This window comes from Homarus americanus, unplaced genomic scaffold (genome assembly GCF_018991925.1).
Source record: "Homarus americanus isolate GMGI-L3 unplaced genomic scaffold, GMGI_Hamer_2.0 scaffold38393, whole genome shotgun sequence".
NCBI lineage: Eukaryota > Metazoa > Arthropoda > Malacostraca > Decapoda > Nephropidae > Homarus > Homarus americanus.
The window spans coordinates 1272247-1289676 of record NW_024719307.1 but is presented as its reverse complement, the minus strand read 5'-3'; positions in this window follow the sequence as shown (position 1 = coordinate 1289676).

Sequence of the window (17430 nt, the reverse complement as noted above, 5' to 3'; positions counted from 1 at the left end):
AGAGAGAGAGAGAGAGAAACAGAGGAGAGAGGCCAGGTAGTTAGGGGAGAGCCAGGTTGGTTCTGAGGTGAATGGAGGCAGCTGTGGTGGACGGCAGAATGGAGAGGTGTGGGTGTGTGTGTGTGTGTGTGAATAATAATAATAATAATAATAATAATAATAATAATAATAATAATAATAATAATAAACGGTTTACTGATAGAGTTGCAGCCGGTGTGTGTGTGTGGTTAAATAACTTAGAAGGTTATCATGGTACATAATGAGGGAACAACTATACTCGTACGGTTGTGTTCACATCATAACACTGCCTCAAGCATCTCCTCTCACACTCAAGTGATTCCCAAAATTTTATCCTTTATATTGATAAGTAATTTAACAAAACAAGTTGATAAAATTAGATAAAATGAAGGTAAAGTTTCTCTTGGTGTCGCTGGCCCTAATGTGTGTGGTAGTGGCCGTGTTGGAGAAGAAGCCCATGTGCACGATCACTTCCACCTTCGGCAAGTTTAAGATAGAGAAGGAGGAAGTCGACAAGATGATCGCCGACAACACGCTCAGGAGGGTAAAGGACGATAAGAACGCGCCCTTGAAGGTCGTCTGCCCCGACGACACCTTCTCGGCGGAGTGAGTGGCACGGAATACCTAACAGCCGTGAGCTCGTCCCCAGCCCTATCGATATACTCTTTTTTTTCATTTCTGCTTCACCTCACCTCTCTCCTCACTATCACCACCGTTCTTCAAGTTACGATACATTGTTCCTGTACGGTACTGGGGATGACCTAACCACGGGTGACCTGAATAATTAGCTCATCAACTTACTGACAGGATCAACAAATACTTAATTTTGTCATCAATACAAATACAGGTATAACATGACATACTTGAACCCTAATCGCAATGACAAGAACAATTAAAATAATAATCTTCGTTTGTTAATCCTAATATAAAACATCTTATTACTATCATTTATTCATCTTAATATATTTCATAATATATTTCCTATAATAAACACAGTATTTATAATATAATTTGTGATGTATGGATGACTTATAGCTATAGTCGTCGAGGCGGGGTGACACCTGTAATACTAGGCGGTGGACCCCTGAGTGTCGCTGTCTTTAATGGCGTGTTGTTTTTCTTAGCCTCGCCCATTTTTTTAAATTAAAGATCTGAAATTGTTATGGTTATGTAACTGAAGCCGGGCACCCAGCTAGTTAATAATAATAAGTTACAACTACAAAGTCAATTATGACATGACATTAAGTAATCCATTTTGATATTAATAACTTTGAGACATTAGTGATGATTAACATTGGGGGTTCCATACAGCACACTCATTACTCAACCTTGGGTACACAAGGAGGCAGCAGCACCGGCAGTGCACTCGACCGCCTTAGTTTTACCCAACTGTAAAGTCAGGTACCCATTCACTGCTGGGTGAATTATGGATGTCCCGGAGCCGTGTGTGGTTCTCTGACGGGTGAGGCAGCTGTCAACCGCACCCAGCGTTCAGTGCAGCAGCTGGGTGGAGCATCCGAGCAGCTGTGACTGACGTGAACTTTGTGTGTGTGTGTGTCCTGATACATCAACTCTTCACATCTGACAACAAAAGCCGCAATAATTATCTCAGTTAAGTACCTCATCACATGTTAACATATGAGCCAGAAGTTGTTTACAAGAGTCAGCTGATGATCCCCCCCCCCCCTCCCACCTGAGACGCGGGTCCTCTCAATTAGTGAGTCACCCAAAAATCATCTCACCTTTTGGGGACATTTATGATGTAATTAGAGCGGCCAAGACTGACGTGGAGGAGGACGGGGGGTGGCCTGTTGCCTAGGATATGTTGGAAGGGGGGAGGGAGGGAAGGAAAGAGGGAGGGAAGGAAAGAGAGGGGGGGGAGGACCGTGTTGGCTAAGGGGGAGATAGAGTAGGAGGAAGGTAAGGATTGTGTTGTATAGGTGAAGTTGCAGGGAGGTAGGGAGGGAAGAAGGGAGGGTGTTATCAAAGAGGGGGAAGAAGAAAGGGAGAGAAGGAAGGGGTAAGAAATGTGTTGTGGATGTAAAGTTGGAGAGAGAGAGAGGAAGGGAGGGAGCAGGGGCACATCCAGGAATATCAAAAGGGGAGTCCAAGAAATTGTGGGTGGGGGAACACTCAGCTGGGAGGTTTTGAGGGACGAACCCGTAGATAATTTATTAGATATGCTGAGGTCAACAGTAATTACTTTTTACTATACAAAAATACCCGAGTAAAATACTACATTAAAGAAAAAGTAATGGAATTTTCTGATGGAAAAGAGGGGGTCCGGACCACCTTGGATCCGCCCCTAGTGAGGAAGGACGAAAGAGAAGGAGGGAGGAAGTAATGAAAGAAAGGACTGTGTCGCCTAGTCTAATCCACACTTACCCACCTAACCTAACACCACTATACTGGGCCAGGTCGTGTCGGTTGTGTTCACATCATAACACTGCCTCAAGCATCTCCTCTCACACTCAAGTGCTTTCCAAAATTGTGTCCTTTATGTTGATAAGTAATTTTCATTTATTAATTTAACAAAACAAGTTGATAAAATTAGATAAAATGAAGGTAAAGTTTCTCTTGGTGTCGCTGGCCCTAATGTGTGTGGTAGTGGCCGTGTTGGGGAAGAAGCCCATGTGCACGATCACTTCCACCTTCGGCAAGTTTAGGATAGAGAAGGAGGAAGTCGACAAGATGATCGCCGACAACACGCTCAGGAGGGTAAAGGACGATAAGAACGCGCCCTTGAAGGTCGTCTGCCCCGACGACACCTTCTCGGCCGAATCTGTGGCACGGAAAACCTAACAGCCGTGAGCTCGCCCCCAGCCCTACTCTAGTTATTTCTTCATATATTTAATACCACAACACTACCCTAGCTTAACTATATAATACAACTTTAGGTTACTTTTTTTCTCTTCAGTTCATCTCTGTCCTCACTATCAACACCAGTCTGTAACTTATTATACATTGTTCCTGTACGGTGTTGTGGATGACGTGACCAAGGTCTACCAGAAGAGCCTCCCCCCACGCTGCCTCTCACCCCTTGTAAACAGAACATTTTATGGTTCTACATAGAAAATAATACTAATAGTGTCTAATCTTGCAAATAACTACTTAAGGACAGCGTAGTGGGTGATAGATGCAGTATGGCTACCAGAGAAGTTACTTTAAAATAAAAACAACGCATTACAGTTCTAGCTAAGTATTTAATAAGTACAGCTTATGATAGGTAAATTGTACAGTTACTTACAGGAGACTCTTTCCTTCCTGTTGTGCTCATTATAGATATTTATATTAATAATGTAGGCGTTAAGTGATAGGAGTTATGACAAGTGTTACCGCTAATGATGCCAGATTATAAGGGGGCGGTGGTAATTAGCGCAGATGATTACAGGTGCTGTCTTTGCCTACAGATGTGTGGTGAGGTGACAGGATTTATGACCTCACAGTCATGACACGTGCTACCGCCATCCACCATAACCCCCCCAAAACCCTATCTCCAACCCACACCACCACCCCAACCCACAACTTACATCACAAGGTAGGAGAAATATTCATAACACAAACTTCTAAGACTGTACAGTAGGTCTTAAGAGTTGAGTGTCCCCCGACGATTACTGAGTAAATTCTCTACTATTCATATGTAAATAATGTCGTCAACTTAGTGTAATGGTGCCGCTGTGAGAGAGAGAGAGAGAGAGAGAGAGAGTATCATCACTAACACTACTTACACTCACTCACTCACTCACTCACTCACTCACATTACCCACCCAATCACTCACTGACTCACTCACTCCTCCACGCTAAGTACAGGTTGCTCAGTTTTAAACAGGTTTATGTGGCAGATATATTTAAAGACACGACACATGACAAGTACTGACCTAACCTATTGTAACCTGACCTAACATGGGTCAAATAACTAACGAACAAACAATTAAATAATGACCCAATTAACTAATTAAAACAACTCACAAACAAATACACTGACTAACAAAAAAAACAAAACAATATATCCAACTAACAAATAAATAAACAAACATAAAACTGACACACACAAACACACAGACAAACAAACACATTTCCATCACCACACATCTCACCCACCCCGGTCACTCTTGTTTGTGGTGCAATTAGTTTGTGTGATAAACATTAGTGATGATGTGGGAGGGAGGGAGGGAAGAGGGGAGGAGGAGGAAGAGGGAGAGAGAAGGAGAGAGAGAGAGAGAGAGAGAGGGTCAAAACGCCGCCCACTCACGCCCACGACAGGTAAAGACACCGCCCACTCACGCCCACGACAGGTAACGACCCCTCACTCACGACAGGTAAAGACACCGCCCACACACGCCCACGAACCTCGCTGGTGATCAAAGGCGGGGACAAGGTCAATTTTCCTACCATGTGTTGATTACCGCCAGGTGATAAAGAGATAAGGCTGATAACAAGTGAGAAGGGAGAGAGTGAGTGGAGGGAGGGGTAAGGTGAGGGAGGGAGGGAGGGATGGAGAGAGGGAGGGGGAGGAGGTGAGGGAGGCAGGGAGGGTGGGGTAAGCAACAGGTAACAAGCGTGGTGATGCCTCCTGCAATTTTGATGACCCCGTGTCTTCTACAGCAGCTGCCTCTATAACCCTCTACCACAACTACCACCACAACGAAAGTCTCCACCACCACTGTTACCAACCACACCACTATCACCACCAGTCCATCAAGGTGACACAGACCCCCTCCCTCACCTGGCTGACCGTGTCGGGCCAGACTCATAATTAGCGAGGGAGTCTCCAGTGTTGACAGGTGTGTGGGACCTGCCAGCCTGTTGACTCACTACCCCCCCCCACACACACCTCCCTAGTCACTACCTCTCAACACACACGCACACCTGACCCGCACACCTGTCACTATTCACCAATTATCATCGATCCACAAGACCCCATTTTACAGCCTTAAGTGCCCTATTTACTTCCCATTACACACGATTCTACCAGCTGCTGCCTGATTCTTATACTTCAGGGTAGGTCCAGCAGTTGCCTGAGTCCCCCGTAAGTGCGTCCTGTTGTTTATTAATTCTCGTAAGTGTGTTTACAAATGATTCTATCTTACTGTTGCATTGATTCTGGTACATTAGTGGGGGGGTCAGATGTCAATAGGAGGAGATGAACGTGTGTGTGTTAACAACTCAGCTCTTTGTCCTCTGAGTGACAACAGGTGAAGAGGCCCCTGGGCACCTGGAGCTGAGGTGGACTGCTGTGCTCACGCGGCGGCACTTTGGTGGTGTGTAGGTGGTAGTGGTGTGTAGGTGGTAGTGGTGTGTAGGTGGTAGTGGTGTGTTGGTGGCAGGTGGTGTGTAGGTGGTAGTGTTGTGTAGGTGGTAGTGGTGTGTAGGTGTGGTGTGTGGGTGGTGTGTGGGTGGTAGTGGTGTGTGTTGGTGGCAGTGGTGTGTGAGTGTGGTGTTGTGTAGGTGGTAGTGTGGTGTGTAGGTGGTGTGTAGGTGGTGTGTGGGGATGTAGTGGTGTGTAGGTGGTAGGTGTGTGTAGGTGGTAGTGGTGTGTGGGTAGTGGCGTGTAGGTGGTAGTGTTGTGTGGGTGGTGTGTAGGTGGTAGTGTTGTGTAGGTGGTAGTGTTGTGTAGGTGGTAGTGGTGTGTAGGTGGTGAGTGGTGTGTAGGTGTGTGGTGTGTAGGTGGTAGTGGTGTGTAGGTGGTGGTGTTGTGTAGGTGGTAGTGGCGTGTGGGTGGTGTGTAGGTGGTAGTGTAGGTGGTGTGTAGGTGGTAGTGGTGTGTAGGTGGTAGTGTTGTGTAGGTGGTAGTGTTGTGTAGGTGGTGGAGTGTTGTGTGGGTGGTGTGTAGGTGGTAGTGTGGTGTGTGAGTGGTAGTGGTGTGTAGGTGGTAGTGGTGTGTAGGTGGTGGTGTTGTGTAGGTGGTAGTGGTGTGTGGGTGGTAGTGGTGTGTAGGTGAGTGGTGTGTAGGTGGTGGTGGTGTGTAGGTGGTAGTGTTGTGTAGGTGGTAGTGGTGTGTAGGTGGTGTGTAGGTGGTAGTGGTGTGTAGGTGGTGGTGTGTGTAGGTGGTAGTGTTGTGTGGGTGGTAGTGGTGTGTAGGTGGTGTGTAGGTGGTAGTGGTGTGTGGGTGGTAGTGGTGTGTAGGTGGTAGTGGTGTGTGGGTGGTAGTGTTGTGTAGGTGGTAGTGTTGTGTGGGTGGTAGTGTTGTAGGTGGTAGTGGTGTGTAGGTGGTGTGTAGGTGGTAGTGGTGTGTAGGTGGTAGTGTTGTGTAGGTGGTGGTGTTGTGTGGAGGTGGTAGTGTTGTGTCAGTAGGTGGTGTGTAGGTGGTAGTGGTGTGTAGGTGGTAGTGGTGTGTAGGTGGTAGTGGTGTGTAGGTGTGGTAGTGTTGTGTAGGTGGTAGTGGTGTGTAGGTGGTGTGTAGGTGGTAGTGGTGTGCTGGTGGCAGTGTGTGTAGGTGGTAGTGTTGTGTGGGTGGTAGTGGTGTGTGTGGTGGTGTGTGGGTGGTGTGTAGGTGGTAGTGGTGTGTGGTGGTAGTGTTGTGTGGGTGGTAGTGGTGTGTAGGTGGTGAGTGTTGTGTGGGTGGTAGTGGTGTGGGTGGTGTGTGGGTGGTGTGGAGGTGGTAGTGGTGTGCTGGTGGCAGTGGTGTGTAGGTGGTAGTGTTGTGTAGGTGTGGTAGTGGTGTGTAGGTGGTGTGTGGGTGGTGTGTAGTGGTGTGTAGGTGGTAGTGTTGTGTGGGTGGTAGTGTTGTGTAGGTGGTAGTGGTGTGTGGGTGGTAGTGTTGTGTGGTGGTGGTGTTGTGTAGGTGGTAGTGGTGTGTGGGTGGTAGTGGTGTGTGAGGTGGTAGTGGTGTGTGGGTGGTAGTGGTGTGTAGGTGGTAGTGGTGTGTGTAGGTGGTAGTGGTGTGTAGGTGGTAGTGTTGTGTAGGTGGTGGTGGCGTGTGGTGGGTGGTGGGTGGTGAGGTGTAGGTGGTGTGTGGGTGGTAGTGGTGTGTAGGTGGTAGTGTTGTGTGTGTAGGTGGTAGTGTTGTGTGGGTGGTGGTGTTGTGTGGGTGGTGAGTGTTGTGTGGGTGGTGTGTAGGTGGTGGTTGTGTGTAGGTGGTGAGTGGTGTGTAGGTGGGTGGTGTTGTGTGGGTGGTGTGTAGGTGGTGGTGGTGTGGGTGGTAGTGGTTGTGTGGGTGGTAGTGGTGTGTGGGTGGTAGTGGTGTGTGGGTGGTAGTGGTGTGTAGGTGGTGGTGGTGTGTAGGTGGTGTGTAGGTGGTAGTGGTGTGTAGGTGGTAGTGGTGTGTAGGTGGGTGTGTGGTGGTAGTGGTGTGTGTGGGTGGTAGTGTTGTGTGGGTGGTGTGGGTGGTAGTGTGGTGTGTGGTGGTAGTGGTGTGTAGGTGGTAGTGGTGTGTAGGTGGTAGTGTTGTGTGGAGGTGGTAGTGGTGTGTAGGTGGTGTGTAGGTGGTAGTGGTGTGTAGGTGGTGAGGTGGTGTGTAGGTGGTAGTGTTGTGTGGGTGGTGTGTAGGTGGTAGTGATGTGTAGGTGGTAGTGGTGTGTAGGTGGTGGTGTTGTAGGTGGTAGTGTGGTGTGTAGGTGGTGTGTGGTAGTGGTGTGTAGGTGGTGGGGAGTTGTGTGGGTGGTAGTGTTGTGTGGAGGTGGTAGTGTTGTGGGTGGTAGTGTTGTGTACAGTAGGTGGTGTGTAGGTGGTAGTGGTGTGTAGGTGAGGGTAGTGGTGTGTAGGTGGTGGTGTTGTGTGGGTGGTAGTGGTGTGTGGGTGGTGTGGGTGGTGGTGTAGGTGGTGTGTTGGTGTGGTGAGTGGTTGTGTAGGTGGTAGTGGTGTGTGTGTGGGTGGTGTGTGGGTGGTGAGTGTAGGTGGGGTGTGTTGGTGGTGAGTGTGGTGTGTAGGTGGTGATGGTTGTGTACAGTGGGTGGTAGTGGTGTGTACAGTAGGTGGTGAGTGGTGTGTAGGTGGTAGTGTTGTGTAGGTGGTAGTGGTGTGTAGGTGGTAGTGGTGTGTAGGTGGTAGTGGTGTGTGGGTGGTGTGTAGGTGGTGTGTAGGTGGTAGTGGTGTGTAGGTGGTAGTGGTGTGTGGGTAGTGGTGTGTAGGTGTGGTGGTGTAGGTGTGGCAGTGGTGTGTGGGTGGTAGTGGTGTGTAGGTGGTGGTGGTGTGTAGGTGGTAGTGGTGTGTAGGTGTGTAGTGGTGTGTAGGTGGTGGTGGTGTGTAGGTGGTGGTGGTGTGTGGGTGGTGAGTGTGGTGTGTAGGTGTGTGGTGTTGTGTGGGTGGTAGTGTTGTGTGTGGGTGGTAGGGGTGTGTAGGTGGGTGTGTTGGTAGTGGTGTAGGTGGTAGTGGTGTGTGGGTGGTAGTGGTGTGTAGGTGGTGAGTGGTGTGTTGGTGGTGGTGGTGTGTGTGGGTGGTGAGTGGTGTGTGGGTGGTGAGTGGTGTGTAGGTGGTGGTAGTGTGTGGGTGGTGGTGTGTATTGGTGGTGATGGTGTGTAGGTGGTAGTGGTGTGTTGGTGGTGGTGGTGTGTAGGTGGTGGTGGTGTGTGGGTGGTGTTGGTGGTGTGTTGGTGGTGTTGAGTGGTGTGTGGGTGGTGGTGGTTGTGTTGGTGGTGGTGGTGGGTGGTGGTGTGTTGGTGGTAGTGTGGTGTGGGTGGTAGTGGTTGTGTTGGTGGTGGTGGTGTGTGGGTGGTGGTGGTGTGTTGGTAGTGGTGTGTGGTGGTAGTGTTGTGTGGGTGGTAGTGGTGTGTTGGTGGTAGTGGTGTGTAGGTGGTAGTGGTGTGTTGGTGGTGTTTTGTAGGTGGTGGTGGTGTGTTGGTGGTGGTGGTGTGTAGGTGGTAGTGGTGTGTTGGTAGTGGTGTGTAGGTGGTAGTGGTGTGTGTGGGTGGTAGTGGTGTGTTGGTGGTAGTGGTGTGGTGGTGGTAGTGGTGTGTTGGTAGTGGTGTGTGGGTGGTAGTGGTGTGTGGGTGGTGAGTGGTGTGTAGGTGGTAGTGGTGTGTTGAGGGTGGTAGTGGTGTGTAGGTGGTAGTGGTGTGTTGGTGGTAGTGGTGTGTTGGTGGTAGTGGTGTGTTGGTGGGTGGTGTGGGTGGAGTGGTGTGTGTAGGTGGTAGTGGTGTGTGGGTGGTAGTGGTGTGGGTGGTGTGTAGGTGAGTAGTGGTTTGTAGGTGTGGTAGTGGTGTGTGGGTGAGTAGTGGTGTGTTGGTGTGGTGTTGTGGGTGGTAGTGGTGTGTAGGTGGTAGTAGTGTGGGTGGTAGTGGTGTGTAGGTGATAGTGGTACTAGTGGCATGTTTGGTCCTCCTGACAGTAAGAGCTCTGGTTTATTATTCAGATAACAGTGATGACGACATGAGGGAAGACTTCAGCGTCCACACCTCCTTAAATACTGTAATGGCGTTTTACTTATCACAAAGATCATTAAGTAACACTAATTACCCCCCAAAAAGTAAAATTATGCACCCAGATTCTTCACAAGCATGTAAAATAGTACTTCTGTATGAAACTTGACTGACTGACGCACACACACACACACACACACACACACACACACACACCAGTAAGAGAAACATACCAAGGGGTAGCGAGGAGTGGACGATAACGTGAAGGGTTTGTGAAGATAAGCATTATTATCTGATGAGGGCTAAGGCGGTGGGTAGAATGTGAGGGCTAAGGCGGTGGGTAGAATGTGAGGGCTAAGGCGGTGGGTAGAATGTGAGGGCTAAGGCGGTGGGTAGAATGTGAGGGAGAGAGGTGGTGTGTGAGGGAGAGGTGGTGTGTGTGAGGAGAGAGGGTGGTATGTGAGGGAGGTAGTGGTGGTGTGTGAGGGAGGTGGGTGGTGGTGGTGGTGGTGTGTGAGGGAGGTAGCGGTGGTGGTGTGTGAGGGCGGTAGTGGTGGTGGTGTGTGAGGGAGGTAGTGGTGGTGTGTGAGGGAGGTAGTGGTGGTGTGTGATGTGGGAGGAAGTGGTGGTGGTGTGTGAGGGAGATAGTGGTAGTGTTCGCCTGCGTCCCGTCATGCCGGCCCAATATATATGGTCGCCGGGGCCATAGTGGACTAAACCTGTGGTGGGAGCATTAATGGTCGTGTTAGTGTGAAGGACTGTACGTGACTGAGACAAAATACAGGACACCTACCTGTAGTTGTCCTGTATTAACCTGTCTGTATTGGCCATACCTGTACCCTCACTTGGTCACACCTGTTACCCTCACCAGCCACCTGTACCCTCACTTGGTACACCTGTACCCTCACTGCCACACCTGTCCTCACTTGGCCACACCTGTACCTAGCCCACCTGTACCCTCACTTGCCACACCCACCCACTGCGCCCACCTGTACCCTCACTTGGCCACCTTGCCACACCCAGCCACACCTTCCCTCACTTAGCCTGTACCACCTCACTTGGCCACACCTGTACCCACACCCTTACATCAACAACCTTACCATTAAACTCTTCTGTATTAACTAGCCACACTTGTATCTTCACTTGGCCACACCTTACCTCACTTGGCCACACCTGAACCCCCAGGCTGTGGTTGTTGTAACAGATGTGTGTGTGTGTGTGTGTGTGTGTGTGTGTGTGTGTGTGTGTGTGTGTGTGTGTGTGTGTGTGTGTGTGTGTGTGTGTGTGTGTGTGTATAAGGTTTACCCTTGGCACGGCTGGCTGGCTCCTCACTACTGCATGTGTTGACCCCACCTTAATATTTCATAGATGTTCAGGAAGATTGGTTTGTCCCTATCAAAACACACACACACACACACACACACACACACACACACCTTTACGCAAGTGACTCATAAACACATCATTATATATGCGTAGCGTTTATTACCAAATTATTTCATCACATTAACTGCATCTTACAACCATCTCCCCTTCGTTTCCTCTCTTCCTATCACCCCCTCTCTCTCCCCCCCTACATTTATACGTATTATCACTTACGACACTGATAACGATAAGAAGCGGGAAATGGTTGTGGTAAGTGATGATAAATAAACGCTAAGGGTTTCAGGGAAGTCAAATTAGTTAAGACACTCCTTGACCGAGAGAAAACGTGACCTTGGCTGAGTCTGGAGGCTCGTTTTCTATGTATGTCAATGTCAACACAGACAGACAGACAGACAGACAGACGGACGGACTCTCATGGGGGTTATTCGTTCGTTTTGTTCTTTAGATAGATAGATAGATAGACAGATAGACAGATAGATATTTAGATAGATAGTTGTTCATTCAAATCTATATATATATAAGCTCACTTTGGTTTTAGCTTGAATACATAGACAGTCCAATAAGCATTTAAGTCAATTCACCTAAAGTAACCCATTCAAAGTTTATAACCATCGTGATCTAAAAACATAACAGGTGTAAAGTGACTGTATGTATGTATGTATGTATGTATGTATGTATGTATGTTATGTATGTATGTATGTATGTATGTTTGTTATGTATGTATGTATGTTATGTATGTATGTATGTATCTAGTTAACGTAGTAGAGTTCAGGTGTATTGTAAAGGTGAATCTATCTTTACTATTTATGGGGGATATGGTAACGAGAGACCTTGTACCTGAGGTTGTGATAGTGAAAGTGGGTCCCGTAGGTATGACTGTGTGGGTATTATGTCGTAAAGTAGGCTAAAACTTCGGTATACGAGAAGGTAGCTTGGCCGGTACTACGTTCAACAGGCCTCCACTTCCACATTTACAGCTGGGTGAACTATGGATGCCCCGGGATCGAATCAGGGACTCTTATGACACGAGGCGAGTGTTTCATCCCACTCAGACACAGAGGGTCTCTTATTTTGTACTGGGTGTGTCGCCTTGATCGGTGAAAACAAATTTATTTTAATTATTTCACATAAACTATTTTTGTATATCACCAGAAGTAACATAATACCAATCACCTGAAGAAAGATTAAATCACACTCATGTAAACCTAATCTAACCAAACCTACCCCCAGCCTCAGGTAGAGTTAAGGTTAATTATCAGGTAAAATGGAGTTAAGTCTACAGGTGTTAGGATGACGAAACAGACTCGGTCAACTATGCTAAAGGACCCAGGCCACTGAGTCACCAACCTACATATAAACTACAACATTAATTCAGGGTAATTATGGTAATTTTAATGACCAGATTAATGTAACGATAATTAATGGCATACATAAATATATCTTTGGGTTAATTGCATCCCTGTTGAGTCATGTTGTATTATTTGTCAATATTGTAATGAAATTTATGGTCAGTGACTTGTATTATTATTATTACTACCAAACTGTGGGTAGGTTAGGTTAGAACCATACCAATCACACACACACACACACACACACACTGCAGCCGGTGACGTCACAGTGGTAATAGAAGTGTTTGTCGTGGTCGCGTCACTGGGATGAATTAAACTAGTGAAGACAGACAGTAGGAGTTAATCACAAACACACGAACCTCTGCAAATATACCATCACACCTGAAATAACCACACCACACCACACTTGAAGTAATACACCACACCTGAAACAGCACACCACACCTGTAGTTCTATCTGACTGCACATAGTTGGACTAATGGCAATATTTTGTGAGGGTGTTTTTTGAGGCAACCAGTTCAGGGCATAAAGTGTTTCCCTGAATTCCATCATGACACCGACTGAAATAATTATCAAGGGTTTAGTTGCTTGGTCTGTTTATTGAAGATACGAAATCGTTTTGCCTTCTATACATGGACAAACACACACACACTTGTCCCCAAAATAAATTACAATATAGCCAGCCCCGTAGACGATAACTGAGAGGAAAGAAGAAAAAATAATGAACTAACACTACCTAAACGCATTCACTCAACACCAGCTAGGAGACAAAATCAAATATAAAGCGTATAGAATCCTTTGGGAAGATAGTGTATACGTTAGTTAATTTATCAACGAGAAAGATCTCCAGACACTGAACTCAAATTAAGGTTTTCGAGCGCGAGAAGCTGTGGATGACATCAAGGTTTGCTAATCTACCCGCCAGAGGGATCTTTTGGCGCGTGCTGTTATGATAATTCTCAGGGCGTATAGAAATGTCAACACTGAGGAATTTCTTGTAACCTAAAGGAATTCGCATTTTGTTTAGCTGCCCTGATTATATACGCTATTAATACAATTTTAATGATATTGACCATCCACCAACATTTTAATGATATAGGCTCTTTATAATCACTTTAATGAGACAAGCTATTAATGTATATAACGATATAGGCTAACAGTAAACGTTCTAATGATATAAACACTAATAAATGCCATTACGATATATAAACGTTATACTATAGGCTATCAATAAACGTCTTTATGTTATTTGTCAGAAAATAAACATTATAATGGTATAGGCTTGCTTGTTATATCTTCCACCATATCTACACATTCTTGATTATGACACACAGAAAGTAGTATGTCGATTTGCAGGCCATATTTTCGTAAAAATTTCCCCCAAGTCAAAGACATTGAAAATCATCTTAAAAATACCTCAGTGTAATTATTTTTACCATAAATAGTCGTGAAAATAACCTAAATAACTCACTGAAAAACAATAGCAAGCGAAAAATAGATATGATAAATCTAAATAGCTCGGAGAAGAAAACACACCTCTATATAGCCCAGTGTATATTGGATGCTATAGTTTCGTGTTTGTAACCATGTATGTGTGTCAAAAGTGTGTTAGTGTGCAGGCCAACACCACCATCCCCCCAGTGATCGATAACTGGCATAAACAGGGTGGCCATTTGGGCGTCGTCAGCGTGGCCCATGCTTGCTGACGCGCGATAAGTGTGATGAGGGAGACAACATGCTAAATATTATTAAAACATCACGTCTCGGCGGTTGAGTGACTGCGATAATAATTTTACATTTATAATACTGTCTACTTTCACACCATTCGTATACACGTTACATGTCAAGATATTTTCTATTTTTTTCTCATATAATCTGGTCAGGATATGTAATAATTTGTCTTAATGTTTCTGTAAACTAACCTGAAATTGCATTGCATTCTGTAATAGTCTAGCAGCACGCCACCCGCCCCTTGCCTTCTCGATTTATGACACGACCAGATGCTCCCAAAACCTCGTGTGACGTCATAAGACAACACTCCTACGTGCTTAGTACAGGTCACGTTCTCTTAATAACGTCAATTTTCTTCTGCGTTTTATTTTTCGACGTGAGAAATTCGAGGATAACATTAATGAGGTTATTTTTGTTGGATGTTATTGTTGGTATTTACTGTTGTTTTTATAGTTATTATTTTCATTAATATAATAGTTAATAGTTATATTATTTTTACCAGGTGTTTTAGTAGATAGTCACGAGTGGATGATGTGTGAGCTTAATGACGCAGACAAGAACTCGTGTTTGGGGAGTGGTCGGGTAGGGAGCAACCTAACGCCCTTAAGAGATCAAACTCACACGTTCTTAGTGGCTCTTATCGGCTAAAAACTCTCTATTGATTTATGACAACGAGTTTAACGATGTCGTGTCAGAGCGGCGTTTAGTGAGGGCTAGTCGAACGTGTGGCAATGTACACAAGCTATATAATGAGGTATTTGTAGCCTAAAAAAAAAATTCACAAGGTCATTCAGTCAGTAAAGTTGGGTAACGTGTTCAATAATCCAACCGTAATAAATACTTTTAGTCACTTGGTCAGAGGTCAGTGAATCGTGTAACGAGCGTCAGTCTCTGAATTTAATAATGCAACCAAAAACATTGTCGGTCAGTGGGTCAAGAAAGTCGGTCATGGGGTTTTACAACTCAACTGAAAATATTGTCGGTCAGTCAAGAAAGATGGGAATTGAGTTGTTAAAGACCAACACTTTATATATTATATTAACTCCTGTCTATCACAGAGAGAGAGAGAGAGAGAGAGAGAGAGTGTCTGCCTTCACAATACAGCCGCCTCACACCCATAGGGGAAGTAAAGTGAAGCGCGTGTGGTGTGTGTGTGTGTGTGGAGGATGTGGTAGCAGGGTCTCGGCTCAGCCTTAATTATTAAAACACTCCCTTGTTGCCCCCGGGGAAAGTCATTTGGGCTGTCACACGGCGAGGGGACGCACACACACACACACACACCCGGAGGACGCACGCACGCACACACACACACACGGAGGACACACACACACTCCAGGCACCGCAAACATACTTGCTAGCTCACACACACACACCAGGAGGCATTACGCATGGGATCATATACGTATTACCAAATCTGTTCACCGTGGCGCCACATCCCACTGGTTATCGACAAGATATCTGAAGCAGGATGTTTTGTATTGTTCAAGGTTGTATGACGAAGGAAATATACCAGAAGGCAGGAAGTTCCTCACAGTATTAGTCTGGGATATAATGATTTGTCGCATATTTTATGATAAAGAGTAATAACGTTGTGTGGCTGGGAGTTTCACGCTATTTTAGTCCGGGGTATAAATTAACGTTGGTAGGCAGAGGTATTTTGTCAGAATATTGACAAGGAAATACGTGTCCTCCCAGATGTTCTCGTAACCCAATGGTTGATGAAATATGGGTGGTATTATTCGCCAAATATTGTGCAATTTTTCAAAAACTGAGAAAATCGCCAAATTCACTTATATTATTTAACGAAAACACTCAAAAGCCGCACCAACGTTTGTATACAATTGTGACTGACTGACTGACTTTCTGACGGAGAATGTTACTCCTCCATTCTCTTCTTCACTAGCAGAGACCGCCACCCACCCTTTCATTCAATCACAACCAGACAATGTCACTCACATTCAAACAAAAGTGACCCCACACAGAGGCAGTATGAGGGTCCATAACTCACTCTTTGTTTACTCTTGGTGTTGACACTACAATTTACGAGGCCATGGAGAGAGCCTTCCTAGCTGTATTATTGACAATCTATTCTGGAAAGCTTTCACACGTGGAGGAATAATATTAAGGAATTTATATCCTGAGTTTGAAAGGTGACACGACAGTCTTGATGTTATTCTGGTGAGTGTGCGTGCCTGTGTGCTATGCATGTCATGGTGCCTGTGTGTGCATAGGGGACCTGTGTGCATGTGTGTGTATGTTATAGCACAGAACTATGCATTAATATTTCACCCACGCTTGATGTAACTCACGACACCAATAATTAATCAAGCGAGAGTTGCCACATCCATTTAATGTATAAAAATAAAAACTGTTGACATTACGATCTTATGATGTCCGAAAATGATTTTTATTTTAATTAGTGATATTTACAACGCCAAACATCTTATTGTGTGTGATATGCCTGGTTAACTTTGATAAATAATAATTTCTCTTTACTGTACCTTATTATCACCTCTATGACTTAACTGACGAATATAACCTTACTTGACTCAAAGGTCTTATTCTGTCCTCATTGTCAATTAATCGTCTCCATTACAATACCATATACGTAATTTATCAGTATTAGCGTCCATGTCAAAGCTAATAATCATATTTATTTTTCTTTAGACTAATTTATGTATATTAAAGCTAGTTAAGAGATGGGTTTAATAGAGGTGATGATAAAGTGTTTCAGTGAGGCGTTTCTTTTGCGGATGAGTCTCGGAGGATTTAACTGCTGCATCGTGTAGTGTTTGGAGGAGTACCACGAACACTGTCACAACACCATTATTATTTTTCATTTTCTTTTTCATTTTTAAAGCAAAAGACATGAACCATCCAGACCTAAATAAATACTATACTTAGATTGCCACGACTGGTAGGGTTACGTTTCATTATACTGTATTAGATTGCGTGAGAGCATACAGTGCTAGATGCTGTGAGATTCGGTAATGCAAGTGTTTGGTTAAATTTGGTTATTTTAGATGTTCGTAATACATATCCGACGAAATAATTATTGTAATTTAAAACTAAGATAAACACTTCACAACTGTCTGTCCACCCAGTATGGCCAGGTCCGGAATCCTGAAGTGTGAGCTACTTTAATATTTATTCTGCCTTTCTCACCTGGGCTAAATTATTACTACTCTTAATTGATCCACCTACAATCCTAGACACTAACGAACTTGGGTAAAGGTGTAATTATATAGGACTAACCCGCGGGCGAAATTGATTGAAAACAATTATAAAAACACAGGATTTTCATTGTTATATTATAGTGGACACTGTTGTAGTTTGTGGAAATATGTTACAAAACGGATATTTTTAAAATAAATGCTACTTAACATTTGTGGGTATGGAGAACAGACCTAACCAACCAAACCTAACTTAACTTCCCGGTATATTAAACAGAAAGAACTTACTATGAAATGGTGAAATTTGAGGCATTTCTGGACGCGAGATCATACGGCCGCATCCGTGCTCTGCAGCCCTGGCGGGTTAGTCCTATATATTAACCGAAAGTTTTTCTACACACTAATATGATATTAAACACAAAAAATGGAAACGACAATGCCTAGAACCTGACCTAACATACTCATAGGTTGGGTATG